General features: G+C 36.9%; 1 protein-coding gene across 10 annotated transcripts in view; it reads left to right on the top strand.

The window, feature by feature from the left end:
* The window catches only part of TRPM3 (transient receptor potential cation channel subfamily M member 3), a 1,025,749-nt gene that overhangs the window by 268,061 nt on the left and 736,045 nt on the right, over positions 1-21,643 (top strand). The gene's annotated exons all lie outside the window — the stretch shown is intronic.

The following is a 21,643-nucleotide window of genomic DNA, read 5'->3' on the forward strand; positions in this document are numbered from 1 at the left end:
TCTGTTAATGGCAGTTGGGCGCTATCAAACTTTAAATTATATAACACATAAAAGACATTTCACGATCTCATTTTACAAGTCTGAAATGATTCCCAATATTGGCCACCAGATGGCAATGTCTGGGAAAAACCGTTCCCATATGAAGAATTCTTTCTTCAGCCACTTGATGGCACCTCTCCTTTGTTTTCAAGAATTGGCCCAGGCATCCTGGTTCCTTTGGTGTTCCCCGTCTGCATGGCTTTCTGTTCTGCAGTTCTTTCCCGACCCCAACATGCAATCCTAGTCATGTGTAAGCTTTCCTAAAGAGAAGGTCTTTGAAACACTCCTTTGAAGGATATTCATTGTGAAAATTTTCATTCTGTTTAAATTGTTTGAAGCAAAAGAAATTTTTTATTCTATATCTAAAGGAAATGGAAAGCTAAGTAGGACTCTTCAAAAATAATGAGAAAATTATGTATGTGTAAGATATTAGAGTATCTGTATGATATTTGTGGTAGAAGACTTAAAGATTAGCATGTGTGGTAGCATCTTGTTGAACTGTATTAAGATTCCATATAGAGATCTTCAAGCTGTGTTGTTTATAGTAAAACAGAATATTTTAACTTCTTTCCTTATAAGAACCTTTTCCTGATTTTGTTTAATATTTACAGTAAAAATATATAAACACACCTAAGCTCCTGCTTAATTTAGACTTTAGTTTTATTGTATTTCAGACAAATGAATGTTTTAGTATATACTTTTACTTTTCTCTCTCAAGGGCTGGTAAATTTTTTTCTTCTTATATCCTCATTAACTTTTTGATTTGGCCTCACAGTAGGATATTTGGTTGCATTTTATAAAATGAAGCTTTGGTTGATTATGTTTTCCAAGATCACTCTTTCAGAGTATTTTAAAGATACTGCAGATAAAATTTGCTATTAGGGTCTGCAAATGAAATGAGCAACTTTTCCAAGGGTTATTTTTAAGTCAGAAAATATACTGCATATGACACATTGTTTTTGTTGTGTGCAGTTTTAAAAAATGATGAACTCTTAAAGCTCATTAGAGATTATTTACTTTGAAATAAATGTTTTCCTATTTTTCTTTTGTGAAGATTTTTATCTGTGCATGTTCAAGTGACTTTCCATTTCTACTTTGTCTTATATGATGCTTCTCTTTACAAAGTCCTCCTGTCCTCCTTCTACAACACTTGAAATACATATTTATGCTCTTGCAAGTGCTTGCAAAATGCTGATACTCAGGGAGTTGACACCGTAAGTAGCTGTATAAGTGTATTGCACTGATTAGCATTCCTTGTAACACACCACGGGTCTGCTCAAAGTGCCTTGGCTTGAGAAAATCAAATAGACAATAAAATTGTGAGTAGCTGGGAATATGGATTTTTTTTTCTCTTCTATGGCACCCTTAAATCAGCTAAGATAGGATTTGCAACAAGCAACAACAAGACAAACAAATGTAAATGTCAACTGTGGTCAAATATAAGGGAAATGTGTTCTCCCACACAAGAAGTATCAAGGAGTGTGAAGGTTCTAGGTTGGTTAATACAGAATCTAAAAGATATCCTTTCTGTCTTTCCATTCTACCATCCCCAGTCAGCTTTGTCCTATCATTTGTCCTCATGATTTTGTTTCTAGGAGTTACATTCAAATAACAAAAAATGTTCCCAGGAAGGAGAAAAAGATCAAACTGCACCCAGAAGCCATGCACCCAACTCCCTCAGTCTGATTGACCATGGTTGGTATTATATCTCTTTCTGAATCCATCTATGGGAAAGCAATTTGATTCCCATTATTGTCTCTACCAATCAGTTTATCCCTGAGTCACACAGTGGAGGGGGCATTTGCCAATGGAGAACAACTAAGAAGGGCAGACAGATTTTGATTGGATAACAAAAACTTTTTGACCCCTTACTTCTTAAAAATCAGCTATCAAAGATTTAGGAGAACTTGAACTCGTTTATTAATCAGTGAAGCAATGGTAATTTTAACTTTAATGAGCTGTGCACTCTTGCACAGTGCTGATTTATCAGCCTTAGAGATTGTGCTGTCTAGGGAAAACGGGTTTCCTTTTTCTCTCCTCAGTTCTATGGCACTTACTTGGAGGCCTTCATTCTTGCTATTAAAGTAGCTTAGTAAAAATAGCTTAGATCCCTGTAAAAATGAAGAGTGGGAATGGGAGAGGGCATGGGTGGGTTGGGGAGGAAGTATCAGCGTGTTCCTAAATCTGTATATATGAAATACGTGAGACTTGTATAACTAAATAAAATTGAAAAAAATAGATTATTTGTTGTAAAACAAAGATTTCAGGTGCTGGACTTCCTTGCTTTAAGAGCAGATTCATAATTGTTGATCTCATATCTCTGTCAGAGATGATTCTAGAGCATCATCCATGGCCAGGCAGCAGAAGGAAATCTACTCTGATGTTCTTCTATCTCATTTCTCAAAGCTCTTCCTTCATTGTCTAGTGTCGCTGAGCAAGTAGAGTTTAACGCATATGAATTCCATCAAGTAGTCTTCCCCTTTGTCATCCGACTCTCCTCCAGCCCTCTACTTTCGAGGGCGAGTTCCCCTCCCTCCTCCCAGTGCCAACTCTTTTGCCGGTGGATTGGATTCTCTTGTTTCTCAACCCCTTGAGCTTGTTGTGCAAGTTCTCCTCCAAGTCACCTAGGCAGACACTTTGGACTTATCTCTGACCCTTTCCTGGATTGCACATGTAATGAGTGATCAATTCTTATTGGTTCTGCCTCCAGGTGTCATATTATCTATCCCTATTGCCACTGCTGATTCGTGCTGAAGTAATTTCAGATTCTTAGAGCTGAATAAACTATGTTCCCTGAATCTAGCTCTTCAAAGTCTGGCATTTGACATAGAATTTCTATTTTGCTATGTTTTAGCTTTATTAATATCTCTGAGGTAACCTTTTGGTAATCTATATTTGCTTTTCAGTACACTAGAATTACATGGTGCACATAAAACCTGAAGAGGCTAAAATGGTAGTAACTAACTACCAAAGATAGAGACAGTAATAATTAAAGTGTCTGTCAGCTAAATCTTCCTAATATTAGGGTGGATAAATTAGAACTGGGTAAATTTACAGGGGCCAATTTTGAGATGGCAAAATAAACCCCATTATTATTCATCCCTGAAAGTAGGTTGATATAATATAGGTGAATGTCAGTTAATTTTGTGAAACCAGTTATTGGTATAAATGGCTGTTAAATACACACTTGATCTTAGCCAAAAGGCTGAGAAGTGATGCGTAAATGGCTATTAAATAAAACAGTTCAATTCTAGGTGTGTTTGCTAAAACCATTCTTTTATAATTTTTTTCCCTGTTGGCTAAAATCTCAGTTAATCTATTTTATTTTATGGTTAATATGGAAGCTCTTGATAAAACTTTCACTGGTATGTGCTTATTTGTGTGAAGGAGCAGCACCTTTATTGATTTCATATGTATTATAAACAAGGATCTGTTGCCTGTTCTACACTTGGCTTCATTAATTTAGTTCATTCACAAATCCAAAGTATGCTCAGTCTTGTTTGCAGACTTGGGAAGCATAGATTTTCTTTTCTACTTGTTTTCTAGAGTATAAATACTTTAAAAATAAAACAAAAATCATTATTAGAAATCTATCAGGCTAGGCCAGCACCTGGCTCACTTGGCTAGTCCTCCACCTGCGGCGCCGGAACCCCGGGTTCTAGTCCCAGTTGGGGTGCCGGATTCTGTCCCGGTTGCCCCTCTTCCAGGCCAGCTCTCTGCTGTGGCCCAGGAAGGCAGTAGAGGATGGCCCAAGTGCTTGGGCCCTGCATCCGCATGAGAGACCAGGAGGAAGCACCTGGCTCCTGGCTTCGGATCAGTGCAGCATGCTGTAGTGGCCATTTGGGAGATGAACCAACGGCAAAAGGAAGACCTTTCTCTCTGTCTCTCTCTCTCTCTCTCACTAACTCTGCCTGTCAAAAAAAAATCTATCAGGCTCTGGAAAGAACATAAAACATTCCTGTGTATCTATGATGGACTAAGAACTAGTCTTTCATTGAGTTAATTTATCACCCACTGTTGGATCTCATAAAGGAAATATTAGGCAACCAAATAATGATTCAAATTATCCAGAAATCCATTTTCCAAACCTCCATCTAAATCCTATTATATAGTTTTAATGTTTTAAATGATATTTAAAATCCCAATCACACTCCAGTTGCTTCTTTGTAAATGTGTGATTTGTATGAAGCAGTGTTCTGCTTCATTGAGAAAATTGAAACCACTCTTATTTGTTTTTTTAATGTGGGAAAAAAAGGAGTATATTGTGATGTACATGGTATGATTCAGTGAAGCAATATTTATAGCTATATACCAAATGATATGATATCCACACAGTTTCTATACCCTCTGTATTCACTTCCACAAATGAAAGAAAACATGTGATCATTGTCTTTCTGGGTCTGACTTGTTTCACTTAGCCTAATGAGCTCCAGTTCCAAGCATTTTTTGAAAAATGTCAGGATTTTATTATTTTTTATGTCTGAGTAATATTCCATGGTGTTTTCCATGCATGTTTTGAAAAATGTCAGGATTTTTTTTTTTTTGATTTTTTAAAAATTTATTTTCTTTACTTGAAATACAGAGTTACAAAGAGAGGCAGATCTAGAGAGAGAGAGAGAGGTCCTCCATCCGCTGGCCCACTCCCCAAATGGCCACAATGGCCGGAGCTGTGCTGATCTGAAGCCAGGAGCCAGGAGCCCCCCCCCCCCCCGGGTCTCCCATGCAGGCGCAAGGGCCCAAGGGCTTGGGCCATCCTCCACTGCCATCCCAGGCCACAGCAGAGAGCTGGATTGGAAGAGGAGCAGCTGGGACCAGAACCTGTGCTCATATGGGATGCCAGCACTTCAGGCCAGGGCTTTAGCCCACAGCGCTAGCCCCTCTAATGTTTAATTTTTTTAAAAAAATATTTATTTGAAAGGCAAAGTCACAGAGAAATGTGGAGAGAGAGAGAGAGAGAGAGAGAGAGAGAGAGAGAGAGAGAGAGAGAATTAATATCATCCCTCTGCTGGTTCACTCACCAAATGGCCACAATGGCCAGGGCTAGGAGCTCCCACATGGTTGCAGAGGTCCAAGTACATGGGCCATTTTCCACCACTGTCCCAGTCACATAAGCACAGATTTGGAGCAGAATAGGAGCAGCCAAGACTCAAATCAGCACCCACATGGGATGCTGGCATCACAGGCAGCAAATTAACCAGCTACACCACAGCTCTGGTCCCTCTAATATTTAAGTTGTACTGAATACAGAAGAATTAACTGTCCCTGTGGTAAAGATAAAGGGAATAATAAACAGAGTTGGACTAATTTAGGGTCCAAGCAGCACTAAGACATGAGGTCATTCTTTTCTGGTTCATCACTAACAATATTAGTCATGTCCATGTTGAATCTGAACATGCTTGTAATTTTTTTAAGATTTATTTATTTGAAAGGCAGAGTAATTGGTGGGAGGGGGTGGAAATAGGTAGAGACATGCTCCATCTCCTGGTTCAGTCCTCAAATAGCTGCAATGGTTGATGCTGGGCCAGGCTGAAGTCAGTAGTCTGGAACACCATCCAGGTCTCCAACATGGGTGGTAGGATCCCAAGTACTTGGGCCATCTTCTGCTGTTTTCCCAGGCACATTAATGAGAAGCTGCATTGGAAGTGGAGCAGCTGGAACTCAAACTGGTGCTCATATGGAATGCTGTCATCACAGGTGGCAACCCAAACTATTGTGCTACAATGCTGTCCGACTATGTTTTGTTTATATTAATTTATTTTATAAATATATTTGTAAAGGATATACAGGTAACATTAACATCACCTTTCCTAAGAATCCCAACCTGAATCAATCAATGTTAATTACCCTATTTTTTATGTCTGAGTAATATTCCATGGTGTTTTCCATGCATGTTTTGAAAAATGTCAGGATTTTATTATTTTTATGTCTCAGTAATATTCCATTGTGTATATATACCACATTTTCTTTTTTCTAATCATTAGTTGATGAGCATTTGGGTTGAAAGCTTATCTTTGCCTTTTTGAATTGAGCTTATATAAACGAGATACCTGGGAGCCCAGGTATCTCTTTTATATGCTGATTTTACTTCCTTTGAATATATTCCACTGAGTGCAATAGCTGGATCATATGGTAGGTGCATTTTTAGTTTTCTGAGGTATCTCCTTATTGTTTTCCATAATGGTTGGACCAATTTGCATTCTGAATTGGTACAACAGTGTATTGGGCACCCTTAACTCCACAACCTTTATTGCTTTTTGGATAATAGCCATTCTAACTGGAGTGAAATACTAGCTCATTGTGTTTTTTTATTTGCATTTCCCTGAAGGCTGATGATACTGAGCACTTTTTTATTTGTTTCTTATCCATTTGTATTTTTTCCTTTGAAAAATATCTATCCATATACTTTTTCCCATTTATTCACTTAATTGTTTTTTGTTACTGAGGTTTTTTTTTGAGCTCTCTATATATTTTGGATATTAATCCTTCATCAGATGCATAGCTTTCAAATATTTTCTTCTGTCCTGTGGATTGTCTCTTTATTTGGTTCCCTTTGCTGTGTTAAAACTTCTTAGCTTTATTTAATTCAATTTGCCCACTTTTACTTTTATTTTCTGGGCCCTTGGATCTTACCCAAAAAGTCTTTGTCTATGCTAATATCTTGAAATGTTTGCCCTATGTTTTCCTCTAGTAGTTTGATGGTATCAGGTCTTAAGTTTAGATTCTTAAACAATTTTGAGTTGATTTTGATATAGGGTGTAAGGTAGGGATTTTGTTTCAAAGTTCTGCATGTGGAAATCCAGTTTTCTCAACACCATTTGTTGAAGAGACTGTCCTTTATTCAGGGAATGCTTTTAGATCAATTGTCTGAGATGAGATGATTATAGATGTGTGTGTTAATTTGGGATATTTTTATTCTATTCCATTGGTCTGCATGTCTAGTTTCATGCCAATACCAGGCTGTTTTGATTATAATAGCTCTATAATAGTATGCCTTGAAATCTGGTGTTTTGTTGCCTACACCTTTTTTTAATTATTATTGCTTAAGATTGCTTTGTCCTTTTTGGAGTCTTGTGTTTCTGTGAATTTTAGGACTTTTTCTAGTCCTATGAAGAATGCTCTTAGAATTTTGATAGGGATTGCATTGAATCTGTAAACTGCTTTGGGTAGTATCAACATTCTGATAATATTAATCCTTCCAATCCATGAATATGGAAGATTTTTCCATTTGTGTGTCCATGTGTGTGTCGTCTTATATAATAAAAGCCAGTCATTAACTTCATCAGATATTCTTACCTCTGCTTCTCTTCCATAAACTTCTCATCTATTCCTTCCCTCTCAGGGCAGTTGAACCTTCTTTTCCAGTGTTGACTCTATACCCTTGTATTTAACATGTTTTCCCCCTAATCTTTCAGCTTCCATTCTTCTAGTTTCACAGGGCTAGATGCTTGGACGTCATTGACAGTCCTTTCCCAGAGCTCCTTATCAGGAGAGTACTTACTCCTCTTCATTCATCTTCTCTATAGTTCTGTACAATTCTGTTTGCATTCTTACCACGGTTGCCCTGATTAAAGCCAACTTGTTTGCATGCCCTTCTCATTAGTACTTTATTCTTATCAATTGCCTCATTAGTGTTTTTAAAGTAATAAAAATTATATAACTCTATGCCTCAAGAATTTCATTTTCTGCCTCCCTGTGGTCTGAAGAATAAAATTTAGAAGTCTTCAGATTTCATTCCTACTCCCCATTGGTCTGACACAAAACAACATTTCTAATCTCTTCTCTCAAAATATTGTTTGATCTACGCACCTTGGGCTTGCCAGTGCTATGTCAGTCATTGACATAGCCATGATTTTCATGCTTCTGCTCATGCTCTAGAAACCCATAATAGCCTCCTTGCCAACTCTACTCATCCTTTTAGACCCATTGTAAATGTTACCTGGATTCTTACAAATCCCTTCTCCTTATCGTCAGACAAAATTTACCAAACATTCTCTGTACTACTGAACCAAATTCCTTATAGCACTATCCAATCACTTCACTTATCCTGCTTTTTATTGTATATAGTAATTCATCTGCATTTTCCCCATTAGATGATCATACTTTCTACTTCCTGCCTCAAGCACTTAGCATAGAACATGGCAGGAACTCAGTAGCATTTGTTGGAATGAAATTACCTAACATTCAAATAGCCTGGTTATGTTTTGATGTGATTTTTGTAATTTTATAAAATTGTACAGCTCTCTGGTGTTCAATGCACTGGTTGTCCCAAATGGCTTATTTTTCAGGGTAGTGACTCCTTTACTTTTCAAGGCAACATGAGGTGACTTGGTGTGATTTACATGATTTACCCCAATATGCATTACAAAGACTATCCTGTGTTGAATGTTTTGTGAACAAGGTCAACAGAATTGGTAAGAGCCTGAATGCTGGAATCATAATGTCTGGATTTGAAATCACTCTTCTGAGGTTCAAATTCTTTTAAGATTTGCTTATTTATTTTCAAATCAGATTCATAGAGAAAGAGGCAGGGTGGGAGATGGCGAGAGAGATATTCCATCTGCTCGTTCATCCCCAGAAGGCTGTAACTGCCAGCACTGGTCCAGGACAAAGCCAAGAGCTTCATCTGGGTCTCTCACATGGCTGGCAGGGGCCAAACACTTGGGCTATCCTCTGCTGCTTTTCACTGGCCACCAACAGAGAGCTGGATTGGAAGTGCAACAGCTGGGATGAGAACCTGCACCCCTATGGGATGCCGGCATCCATAACTTCACAGGGCTGGCCTCGAGATTCCATTTCTTAATGTTCAAATTTTGAGTCTTAGTTTTATACTTGAAAGGGCTCCCTGATTCAGACTCCATGCTTTATAAAAGACTGTTCTTGCTTCCTTCCAGTCATCATATCTTCCTTCAAAAGATTAGGTTGTCATGTTACCAATGGGACTTTGTTGACTGAAGCCTCGATCTCCCCTTTAAGAAAAAGCTCTGGATTTCAGACATCTTCTACCAGATGACCTGGATTTACAATTCCAGAATCTACATGGACCTGTTTCCCCAACCTGCTTTCTTGTGGGTAGATCACAGGCACAAAGAAATGCAGTCTGAGCTTAGACAAGCAATTTGAGATATATACAACCTGTATGCATCATGTCCCTTGCAGTGTGGGATGCAGCCTGGGGTGCAGATAGGAGAAGCAGGCTAGGGGAAGGGGATCTACAATGGTCCATCCCTGTGTCTCTAAGACCCTGGGTGGAATATGAGGAATTTAAGAATTCAAATCAAACATGCTGTTACATGTTTTTGTGAATTATATCACCAATACCAGAGTGGAGTGCATATTTTAGAGTACATCTGAGAGGGCATCAAAAAGTTCATGGAAATATGTATTGTGAAAAAAAAAAAAACAACTATGGGCTGGAGTTGTGATGGAGTGGGTTAAGTCCCCACTTGCAATGACGGCCTCTCATATTAGAGGACCAGTTTGAGTCCCGGTGGTTCTGCTTCTGATCTAGCTCCCTGCTAATACACCAGAGAAAGAGCTGGGCCCTCTCCAGCCACATGGGAGACCCAGATGAAATTCCAGGCTCCTGGCTTCTGCCTGGCCCAGCCCTGGCCATTTTGGGGCTAAACTACAAAATGGAAGATCTTTGTCTTGCTGTGTCCCTCTCTCTCTCTCTGTTACTCTGCTTTTCAAATAACCAAGTCTTAAAAAATATGCATGTGTTTCAAAACTTTTTGATCCCAAAATAAAATTTTAACTCCATTATTTCCATAGACATTTTAAAATTCCCTTTTAAAACATTTTATTAGCTTGATTTAAAATATTTGAACATTTAGACTTAAGGTGTATGGCTCTCCATATTTCTTTTTTCCTTGGCCTGGCATATGTTATAGGCTGTAGAACTGAAAAATTAACACTTCTCTCTATTACAGGTTGACAGTGTAGATTAATTATGATTATATGATCCTAGCACATTGTCTGGTTTTTAGTTAATGATCAATAAGTATAAACTCTCAATAATAATGATATGCTGTACACTTCATTCATTCAAAATATATTTATCATGCACTTGCAATGTGTTAAGCACAATTTTATATGAAAATGACAGGATTCCTGCCTTCCTAAAGATTACATCTATAGGAGACAAACTCGAAAGACAAAAACAAAAACAAAATGGCAGATTTTCAGATGATAGCAAAGGTAGTAATAGAAGACGAGCTGTGGTGCCAGAGACTGATAGAGCAGCACTAGGCAGTCAGGAAGGCCCTCTCTCAGGAGGTCACGGATGCGTAATGCACATGACAATAGCTAGAAGGAATTTCTACTTGGAAGCTGCAGAACGAAGACTAGCAGGTGCAAGGGTTCTGCGGCACTAAGGAGCACAGTGAGATTGGGAGCAGTGTGGACCAATGTACAGTGTGTGGTACATTCTACTTGCATCATATTCAGAATTCCTTCATTGGAATTTCACTGTTCACAAAAGTCAAGCATAAATAAATAGATCACTTTCCCTGTTTAATCTTGTAATGACCAAGACGTTTCTGAGTGCTGCTGTGCAAGTATCCCAGGGTGCTTGCCTGTGGGGACTCAGGCATTTCCTCACAGAACTGACCATTTCATGGACTCAGCCATCATAGAGCTGGGAGTCCTGTAGATGATGCAGTCATTTGGTAGTGACAAACTGCACTTGTGGAGTTTGTAACCTAATGTGTATGTGCCTAGGTTTCATTTTGGCTTCTTGTCTGTACCACGGCCATGCATTGTGTGTAGATTAGTATCCTGTACTACTAAATGGAAACAAAAGAAGCTTATGCTTGAAATGTTGCTTCCCATATCTGTCTGCTGCAAAACAGAAAAATATTTAATGCTGTCGAGAGGCAGTGATTTCCGAAGTTGACATATATGCAAATGTGAGTAATGTTTTTGTCTTAAAATCTCCTTCCAAAAGCAATAATGTATCTGAGTCATTCTGATTGTCTGTGCCCACTGGCACAACAAGCATTGCTGCTCAATATCTGATGAAATGAATGTCCTGAATAACGTTGTGTGAGCTGGATTTTAACCTTGAACATTTTCAATCAGTACTGATTGGCACAAAGTCCACATTTGTCTATTTTTTAAACCTTTATCTTTAAAGTGAGACATTATCTCTTACTCAATGCGTATCCATGATTTCCATTTATTGCTAGATGAGTTTGGATTTCATAGCATATCCAGTCAGTATGCTTAAGAAGCAATAGCACATTACATAATAAAATTCCAATATATTATATAAAAATTTTTATGAAGATTCAGATTTTGATCCAGAATCTTTTTGATGTTGAATCAGTTGAATGTTTGATTAACATACAGTTAAGGAAAAGGCCACTGGGATTCCAGTGAAAGGAGTGACCAGGAGCAAAAGCAAGAAAAGCTCCGGTAGCTGTGTCAGTGTTTCTCCTGGAGAAGATTTTAGACATGAATGTGTGCAATGAGAGAACTGGTGAGTGTGTGATTCCCTGAGGTTCAGAGTCTGTTTGAAGGACGCTGCATTGAGATGAAGCGATGTATTAGGTTATTAACCTTAAACCCTATAGAGAAGTGATAATTCCGAGGTGTTTTCCTCTATTTGCATTTTCTCTTGGATGTCAAGTAACTCCGAGCATTTAAAAAGCTTTTTATGTCTTTGACGAGAAACAAAATAACGTTAAAAGGACACGGAGTTCTTGATCATCTAATGCTATAAGCACAATTTATATTGTAGGAAATTTTTAACCTTGAAAATTCGGTACCCTACTAAGAAGACAAAAGAGTTCAATTAAAATTTTGTCCCTGCCATGACCTAGATACCACTCCATGAATCCTTTTAATGGTCAAATCGAGGATGAGTAGACTACAGACTCTGTTGTTTTGTTGCCTTTTGTTTATTCCCCAAAATGCTGGTATTCTCTCCACCCTGCTGTAATCTATCCAACCACCAAAACTGATTTTACAAAATTCTTCAATAAATTAAATGCTTTTTCAAGTAAGGGAAGACATATTTGTTGTTGTTGTTTTAAATTCTGGGTGTTCAGTGAAAAAGTTTAAAGTTGTGTTGACACTTTCATGGGCTATCAGTATTGGAGTCAATATAGACTTGAGTAAAAGATGTTCAGCTCAGTCAAGCCATGTGGTGAAAATGTTTTGTGTTGGCTAGCAGTCATAGCTGATGTTACACTTGTTCCTCCTCTCATCAAGGCCACACTTCTTCATGGCTTTGGTAAATGGGACACCAGGGATCAAACAGTGAACACGGCAGCTCCTGCCCTCCAGGAACTTGTCCTTTCTCCAATCTCTTTTCTTGATTGTCATTTGAAAGAGTTTAACAATACTTCAAAATTTCTCCAAAAGAATCAAGATAATTACTCAGTGATGAAGTAGAAAATTATTTTTAAGTCTACAAAATTAATTTTTTAAAAATAGACTTTCAATGAAGAATCTGACATAGGTATAAAAATGGTGTACATAAGTATCCTGCAGTTCCAGGGGAAATGAAACTGCACATTTATGTAATGAATTTCAAGATGCACAAAATGAGCCCTCTGAGCTATATTTAGATGACATAAGGGTCTCTTCAGTTAATCCTTGACAAAAGAATGAAACCTTTCAAGCGAATAAATTCTTATGTAGCAAATGTTGTGAATAAACTCCACAGGCTGTCCTAATTAATTCTATTTTTGAAATCTCTTTTTAACAAAGATATAAATAAGAAAACAATCTTTGAAAATTCCATTTTGTGAGGCTCTATCATGGTGATATAAACTAGTTCCAGTGTGTGATTTGTACATTTGGTATGCTTAAGGATGTGGAATTGATAAATTGCATGGAAGTATCTCTTCTTCATCCCTGTTTAACTAAAAAAAAATGTAAAATGATCAATAAATTATCCATTCTAAGAATTATACATTCTAAGGACTGAATGTGAATTGTGTTTCCTGTTGAATTATATGCTGAGTTTTATCAAAGGAAACAGGCAAATATTTCCTGTAACTAATGTAATCCCTATTTTGGCTCATGATTTTGGTATCAAAACGTGGTTTTGCTTTTACATTTTTGCTAATATTTAGGAAAGTTGACTATTTACAGAATATCCATTTGATGATATTGGATAAATTTATGGATTAATATAGTTGAATAATTTTTCTGAGAAATTTCACAAAGCATACCAATAATTATAATGGTAAATCTGTTCTGCTATTTTAGTATGGGGAATGCTATAAATTAAAATGGATTAAGGTTGCTATATTTCACAGCATGAAGTATTAAATATTTCACATTAAATTTGTAGCATCAGATGTTTAAAGTGCTATTATTTTGCCTTCATGGGAAGGATGTAGGGAAGGCCTTCCCAAGAAGAGAGATACATTCGGTCTGTCATGCTCATATTACCTTGGGAATATTCTAGTCTGAGATCTGTTGTTCCCTATTGTAGTTTGTTGATCACAGGTGCAATTAATAGAGAATACTAAAGATAATATTAATACTTCTTAAGACAAGGGTTATCAATTTTCAAGTGTTATTTAAAAATAACATTAATAGTTTTGAGGTGTGCATGGGAGAGAGAAAGCCTAACTACCCCTCCACAGATGGGGAGCAGATGGTTGCTGGTGTGATGTGATTTAAGTATCCCCAAGATTCCCTTCCCCTTGAGCGTGTGTTTCTTGGCAACTATCACACAGTCTTATTAATAAAAGATCAACCAATTAGAGATGCTTTGAGTTTGTAAGACCCTTTTGACAAATAAATGATCCATGAAGGATAAAGTTATATATTCAAATTTTATATTGGTGGTATTTGATCACTGAAACTACAGAAAGAGGGTATTGTTAGTTAGGAGATGTTGGATGAAGAAAGTAAAGTTCATTTCAAAGCATTGGAAATGTGAAAAGAAGTAAGACCTGAGAGAGTGGGACACAGATGGCCAAAATCAACTGAGGGTTCCATGAGATAAAGTAGAAGGATGTCATGGTTGGGTTTCACTTTGAGTCATTTCCTAGGATTGAGTTAATCACTTCTTTTACATCATTCTGTAATACTTGGATTGGGGGAGAGAGAGTTATAATTTCACCTGAGTGAGGCAATGGTATGCAAAGAAGGAGGCCAGACTTAATCTGTAAAAAAGTCAAGCATCATTTGTGGCAGGCATTATCCATTACCTATGTGAGATAGAATAAAAGTAGATTTTCCAAGGAGAAAATGGATGCCCTAATAATTTTTTGCTGCTTACTGAGATTTTCTTCTTCATAGAAATGCTTGAGAATATATTATGCAGCTGTAGAAAAGGTGTTACTTTGAAAAACAGGTTGAGTGTCTGCTAATCCTTCACTGCAATGAGCATTAGAAATTTAACAGGTATAACTCATACCCTTTTAGGGGAGATATGAAGGGGAAAAATCTGACAGGCACTTTTCGAGAGTGTTCTCATCTTTTGCTTGGGGGATTCGTGCTTAATTGAAAATGATGTGAAAAAAAAAAAACTAAATTCTACCAGATGCCTAGAATTATAAAAATAGAATTCATCTGTTATAAATAAAAGTTTTAAAAAAGGACTTTCTGTTAATATCCTTACTACTTCTCCCTAACCACCTGGTAAGTTGATGCAGCAAAATTCTGAAACCATAGGCCTGTGTAAAGAAAGGCTGTACAAAATCCCAGAAGGAAAATCTTTCTAAAGCATATATTCTAGAAAATGTTGCTATCATATTGGACATACTCTAGAACTCTGGTCATACTATTATCACCCCATTCAGACAAAGCCAATGAACCCTTGATTCAAGATTATGACTTGGGAGATCTGAAGGACACAAGGTCTAGTTATATCCAAATTTTATACAGCTCAATACCAAAACAGGCCTTTATTTTTAGCAGTTTGCTTAGCAGAGAGGTACATAATTTCTTCCAATTGGGACAATGAACAAAGGCATAGCTTATGATTTGAAATGTAGTAACATCACCCATCTCCAGAGGATTATCTGGAAGTTTGGGAAACAGTTGAGGAGATATGCATAGGAAATATCATTCTTTTGAGTCTTGTTAAATGAAATAAAATTATTTTTATAAATTTACTTTTTTCAAGAAACCTTTTATTTAAGGTATACAAATTTTATGCATTTCATAAATATAACTTTAGAAACACAGTGATTCTTCTTACTGTACCCACCCTCCCACCCTTCTTCCTCCTACCTCTCCTATTCCCATTCTTATTATTTACTAATATCTATTTTAATTAGTTTTATACACATTAGAGTAAACCTATACTAAGCAAAGAGTTCAATAAATAGTATGGAAAAAAAAAAACTGTTCAACTGTTCCTCATCAGTCAAAATAGGGCTGTTAAAAATCATCACATCTCCAAGTGTCAATTGAACTTCTAGAGATTACCTTTTAGGTACTGTATCAGTTACCATAGATCAAGGAGAACATATGGTATTTGTCCTTTGGGGACTGGCTTATTTCACTAAGTATAGTGGTTTCCAGTTCCATCTATTTTGTTGCAAATGACAGGGTTTCATTTTTTTTTTAACCACTGTGTAGTCTTCCATGGTGTATATATCCCATAATTTATTTATCCAGTCTTCAGCTGACAGACATTTGGATTGATTCCATATCTTAGCTACTGTGAATTGAGCTCCAATAAACATGATGTTACAAATAACTCTTTCATTGGCTGATTTTATTTCATATGGTAGGTCTATAATCAGACTTCTGAGGTATCTCCATAGTGTCTTCTATGGTGGCTATACTAGCTTACATTTCCAATGGTGGACTAGTTTACCATTTTCTCCACATCCTCACCAGCATTTGTTGTTCGTTGATTTCTGTATGAGAGCCATTTTCACTAAGGGCAGGTGAAAGTTCACTGTGGTTTTGATTTGCATTTCTCTGATGGCTAGTGATCCCAAGCATTTTTTCATGTGTCTATTGGCTATTTTGATTTTCTCTCATTTCTTAACTGGGTTGTTTGCTTTGTTGTTGTGTATTTTCTTGAGCTCCGTATATATTCTGGATATTAATGCTTTATCAGTTGCATAGTTTTCTTTTTTTCTTTCTTTTTTTTTTTTTTGAAAGGCAGAGTGGACAGTGAGATAGAGAGACAGAGAAAGGTCTTCCTTTGCCATTGGTTCACCCTCCAATGGCCGCCGCGGCCAGCACACTGTGGCCTGTGCACCGTGCTGATCTGATGGCAGGAGCCAGGTGCTTCTCCTGGTCTCCCATGGGGTGCAGGGCCCAAGCACTTGGGCCATCCTCCACTGCACTCCCTGGCAACAGCAGAGAGCTGGCCTGGAAGAGGGGCAACCGGGACAGAATCCGGTGCCCTGACCGGGACTAGAACCCGGTGTGCTGGCGCCGTAAGGCGGAGGATTAGCCTAGTGAGCCGTGGCGCCAGCCCAGTTGCATAGTTTTCAAGTAATTTCTGCCATTCTGTTGGCCACCTCTTCACTTTGTTTAGAGAACAAATTTCATGTAGTTCATATATACATTTTTTTAATCTTTAAAATCTTAAAAAAGCTTTATTTATTTATTTTGAAAGAGTTACAGGGAGAGGGACAGAGAGAGAGAGAAATCTTCCATTTTCTGATTCACTCCCCAGATGGCCACAATTGCCAGTGCTTGGAAGGTAGAAGCCAGAAGCCAGAAGCCAGGAGCTTCTTCCAGGTTTCCCACATGGATGGCAGGGGCCCAGACACTTGACTCATCTTCTGCTGGTTTTCCTAGGCCGGTAGCAGGGAGCTGGATCAGAGGTGGAACAGCCAGGACACAATCTGGTGCCTGTATAGGATGCCAGCATTGTATGCAGAAGCTTTACCTGCTACCCCACAACCCTAATATATAGTTTTAAGGATACAGTTATACATTTCAGCATCCCTCTCCCTGCCACCATCTTTCCTCCTTCCTTTCTCATTATTTTTTGGATTTTTTTGCAAAAACATACTTTAATTTACTTTATAATAAGAAGCTTAATACTCCACTAAATAAAGAATTCAACAAGCACAAAGTAGAAAGATCACTGTTTCTCAGGTGTATAGACAAGGGCTGTTAACAATAATCAAATCTCAAGATGCCAATTTCACTAAAATTACATAATTACATTTTGTACTCTTCATTTTAGCTATCACACATCAGAAAAACTTTGAAATTTGTCTTTTTGTGACTGGCTTATTTCACTGAACATAACTATTTCCATTTGTATTTATTTTGTTGTAGTAGACAGTATTACATTCTTTTTACGGCTGAGTAGTATTCCATTCATATTTTCTTTGTACAGTCATAAGTTGATGGACATCTGGGTTGATTTCGTGTCTTATAAATTATGAATTGAGGTGCTATACAAATGACTTTAGATGCTCTTTCATACACTGATTTCATATCCTTCAGTTAAATTCACAGAAATGGAATGGCTGGGTCATATCATAGATCAGTATTCAGATTTCTAAGGAATCCCCATGATGTCTTCCATAATGGGTGTACTACCTTACCTTCCCATCAACAGTGGATTAGGGTACAGTTTTCTTCTCACCCTTGCCAGCATTTTTTTTTTATATTTGGATGATAGTCATTCTAACTGGGGTGAGGTGAAACCTCATTGTGTTATTTTTAAACATTTATTTATTTATTTGAAATTCAGAGTTACACAGAGAGACAAGGAGAAGCAGAGAGAGAGAGAGAGGTCTTCATTCTGTTGGTTCACTCCCCAGTTGGCTACAACAGTTGGAGCTACACTGATCTGAAGCCAGGAGCCAGGAGCTTCTTCTGAGTCTCCCATGTGGGTGCAAGGGCCCAAGGACTTGGGCCATCTTCTACTGTTTTCCCAGGCTGTAGCAGAGAGCTGGATCGGAAGTGGAGCAGCCAGGACTTCAACTGGCGCCCATATGGAGTTCTGGCACTGCAGGTGGTGGTCTTACCTGCCATGTCACAGAGCTGGCTCTCATTGTGGTTTTTATTTGTATTTTCTTGATGGCTAGTGATCCTGAGCATCTTTTCATGTGTCTGTTGGCCATTTGTATTTTATCCTTCAAAAAATGTCTGTTCATATCCTTGTCCCATTTATTAAGTGGTTTATTTATTTTGTTGTTTATTCTGGATATTAATCCTTTATCAGATATATAGTTTGAAAATATTTTCTCCTATTCTGTTGGTTGTCTCTTCACTTTGTTGAGTATTTCCTTTGTAGTATAGAAACTTCTCAGCTTGATGTAATCCCATTTGTTTAGTTTTGCTCTTGTTGCCTGTGCTTCTGGGGTGTTATTCAAGAATCCCTTGCCTATGCCAATGTCTTAATGTTTTCTCTATATTTTCCTTTTTTATTTTTAACTTTTATTTAATGAATATAAATTTCCAAAGTACAGCTTATAGATTACAATGGCTTCCCCCCCGCCATAACATCCCTCCCACCCGCAACCCTCCCCTTTCCCACTCCCTCTCCCCTTCCATTCACATCAAGATTCATTTTCAATTCTCTTTATATACAGAATATAAGTTTAGCATACATTAAGTAAAGATTTCAACAGTTTGCTACCACACAGAAACATAAAGTGAAAAATACTGTTTGAGTACTATTATAGCATTAAATCTCAATGTACGGCACACTAAGGACAGAGATCCTACGTGAGGAGTAAGTGCACAGTGACTCCTGTTGTTGACTTAACAAATTGACACTCTTGTATATTTTCTTCCAGTAATTTGATGGTTTCAGGTCTTAGCTTTTGATCCTTGATCCATTATTAGTTGATTTTTTGTGTAGGTATAAGGTAGGGGTCTTTTTTCACACTTCTGAATGTGGAGATCCAATTTGTGAGTGATTTTAGTTCGTTTGTCAGAGATTAGTTGGTTGTAGAAGGATAGATTAATTTCTGGGGTTTCTAATCTGTTCTATTGGTCTACTTGTTTATTTTCGTGCCATTATCAGGCTGTTTTGGTAATAACTGCCCTCTACTATGTCTTGAAATCTGGTATTGTGACTCTTCCAGTTATGTTTTTATTGTTTAAGATTGCTTTAGCTATTCAGGGACTTTCGAGTTTCCATATGAATTGTAGGACCTATTCCCCCTGCTAGATCTAAGAAGAACATCTTTTATTTTGATTGTGATTGTATTGAATTTTAAATTGTTTTGGTTAGTGTGCACATTTTGATAATATTGATTGTTGAATCCATAAACATGGAGGATGTTTTCATTTTTTTGTGTCTTATATTTCTTTACTTAAAGTTTTATAATTTTCATTGTAAAAATCTTTCATGTACTTGGTTAAATTTATCCAAAGGTACTTAAGTTTTTTAGTAGCTGTTATAAATGGGACTGATCTTAGGAGTGCTTTCTTAACTATGGCATTTTTTTGTATATACAAAGGCTATTGATTTTTGTGTGTTGATTTTATATCCTACAACTTTGCCCAATTTACTCATGAGTTCCTGTAATAAAGACCCTCCGAACAAAGAAAAGCCTAGGACTAGATGGATTCATTGTTGAGTTTTACCAAACTTTAAGAGAAAACCTAACCCCAATTCTTCTTAAACTATTAAAAACATGAAAGGGGCAGAATCCTCCAAAACTTTTTCTATGAGGCCAGCATCACCTTAATTCCAAAACCAGAAAAGATATAATGAATCAAGAGGACTATAGACCACTATCTCTGATGAACATAGATGCAAAAACCTCAACAAGATACTAGCTAATAGAATCCAACAATACATCAAGAAGATCATCCGACTGGACCAAGTGAGATTTATCACAGGAATGGTTCTGCATATGAAAATCAATAAATATATTAATAAATTGAACAATAAAAACTATGTAAATATCTCAAGAGATGCAGAGAAAGGATTTAATAAATACAAAATCTGTTCATGCTAAATACCTTAAGCAAATTGGATATGGAAGGAACATACCTCAGCACAATCAAGACAACATATGATGAATCCACAGTCAGCATCATATTGAATGGGGAAAAGCTAGCAGCATTTCAGCTAAGATCCAGAACCAAACAAGGGTGCTCGCAGACACCATGACTATTCAATGTAGTTCTGGAAGATTTATCCAGAGCCATTAGGCAATAAAAAGAAATCAAAGGGCTTCAAATAGGAAAGGATGAAGTCAAATTATCCCTGTCTATAGAAGACATGATGGTATACATTGGTGGATCAAAAGACTTCACTGAGAGATGATTGAAACTCATAAGAGTATTTATTATTATACCACTGTTCTCTCTGAACTTTTCCAGCTATGTCTTTTACCTTGTTATACAGATTGGGAGAGAGGGGATGGAGAAGTGGGGAGAGGAAAAGGAAAAGTAAATGGTATTACTTTAGAATTAGTAGAACAAGGCTGATTAAAGAATTGAAAGAAATGATCCTATGTTGAGTTATAAATAGTGAAACTAATAGCCAGAGAAAGTAAATGACTTGTCACTGTGCATAGATGGAGATAGGTATACATCTAACACTAGAAATCAAGTGCTCTAAACTGAAAAAAAAAATAAATTTGTGAGTAGAGAAAGGAAAGGTAATTTATTTTTCTCTGGAAATTTTTTGGTAGGTTGTGTGTATTATGTGGTATCTGTAGCCCACAAAAGATTGCTGACATATTTAAATTTATGAAGTTCTTGGCTCCTGGCTTTGGCCTGGTCCAGCCCTGGTCTTTGAAGCCTTCTGAGGAGTGAACTAACAGATGGAAGATCTCGCTCTGTGTGTCTCTCCTTCTCTCTAACTATGACTTTCAAATAAGTAAATCTTGAAAAAATTATTTTTAGGTCCCTAATTTTATTTTTGAGTAAGAAACTAATGTACAAACAAAACAAAGAAATTGTGAGCTCTTTATGAACTTGAGTCTTAAGTGAGTATTATTTTCTATCTTCCTGGATTAGTTTTAAATAATGTTCAGAAAGAGTATGCCTCAACAGAGAGCTCTTTTTAAGTCTAGGAACTTGAGTTTTTCCACACTGAGAAATTTTCGGAAACATATGCAGATTGGCAGTCATTTATTTATTTGTATAATATTGCAGATGTAATATCTGAATCTCAGAGTCCAACATCTAAAGAAAAGAAATACTTGCTGGCAGTTTCCTATGTAATTAAAGCAACTCACTGCAATTATATCATCAAAGCATAAAAAGCATTCTATTAATGATCTGAAACCCTCAAGTATATAGATCATAAAACTTAGACACCCCCTTAATATGTCTTTCTCTACTGCATCTGTTAGACTGCCCAGATTAACCTGATTGATATAATCATTTGTTCACTTATTTAATAAATGGATGTATGAATTGCTCACTATGTCCTATATCGTTGGGGATGCATAATGAACAAGATAAACAAAGCCTTCATGACCATGAATCACATAACAAGTATGCAGACAGACAACAAGATTTAAAAATATATGAAGATGTCTCAAAGTTCTTAGAAAATGGAATTAGAAGTTTAATTTATTTTAGGGAGGTTATGGGGGAAAAAGCCGCTATAATCCATTTTATATTTATTAAATAAAAGTTGAAAAAAATTATTTTAAATTCATACATGGATTTTCCATAATACACATTTCCCATGAACTTTTAGAAGATCCCCTCATACAATGATTTCAAATAGTGCCATGTT

This window comes from Oryctolagus cuniculus, chromosome 1 (assembly GCF_964237555.1).
Source record: "Oryctolagus cuniculus chromosome 1, mOryCun1.1, whole genome shotgun sequence".
NCBI classification, from domain to species: Eukaryota; Metazoa; Chordata; class Mammalia; order Lagomorpha; family Leporidae; genus Oryctolagus; species Oryctolagus cuniculus.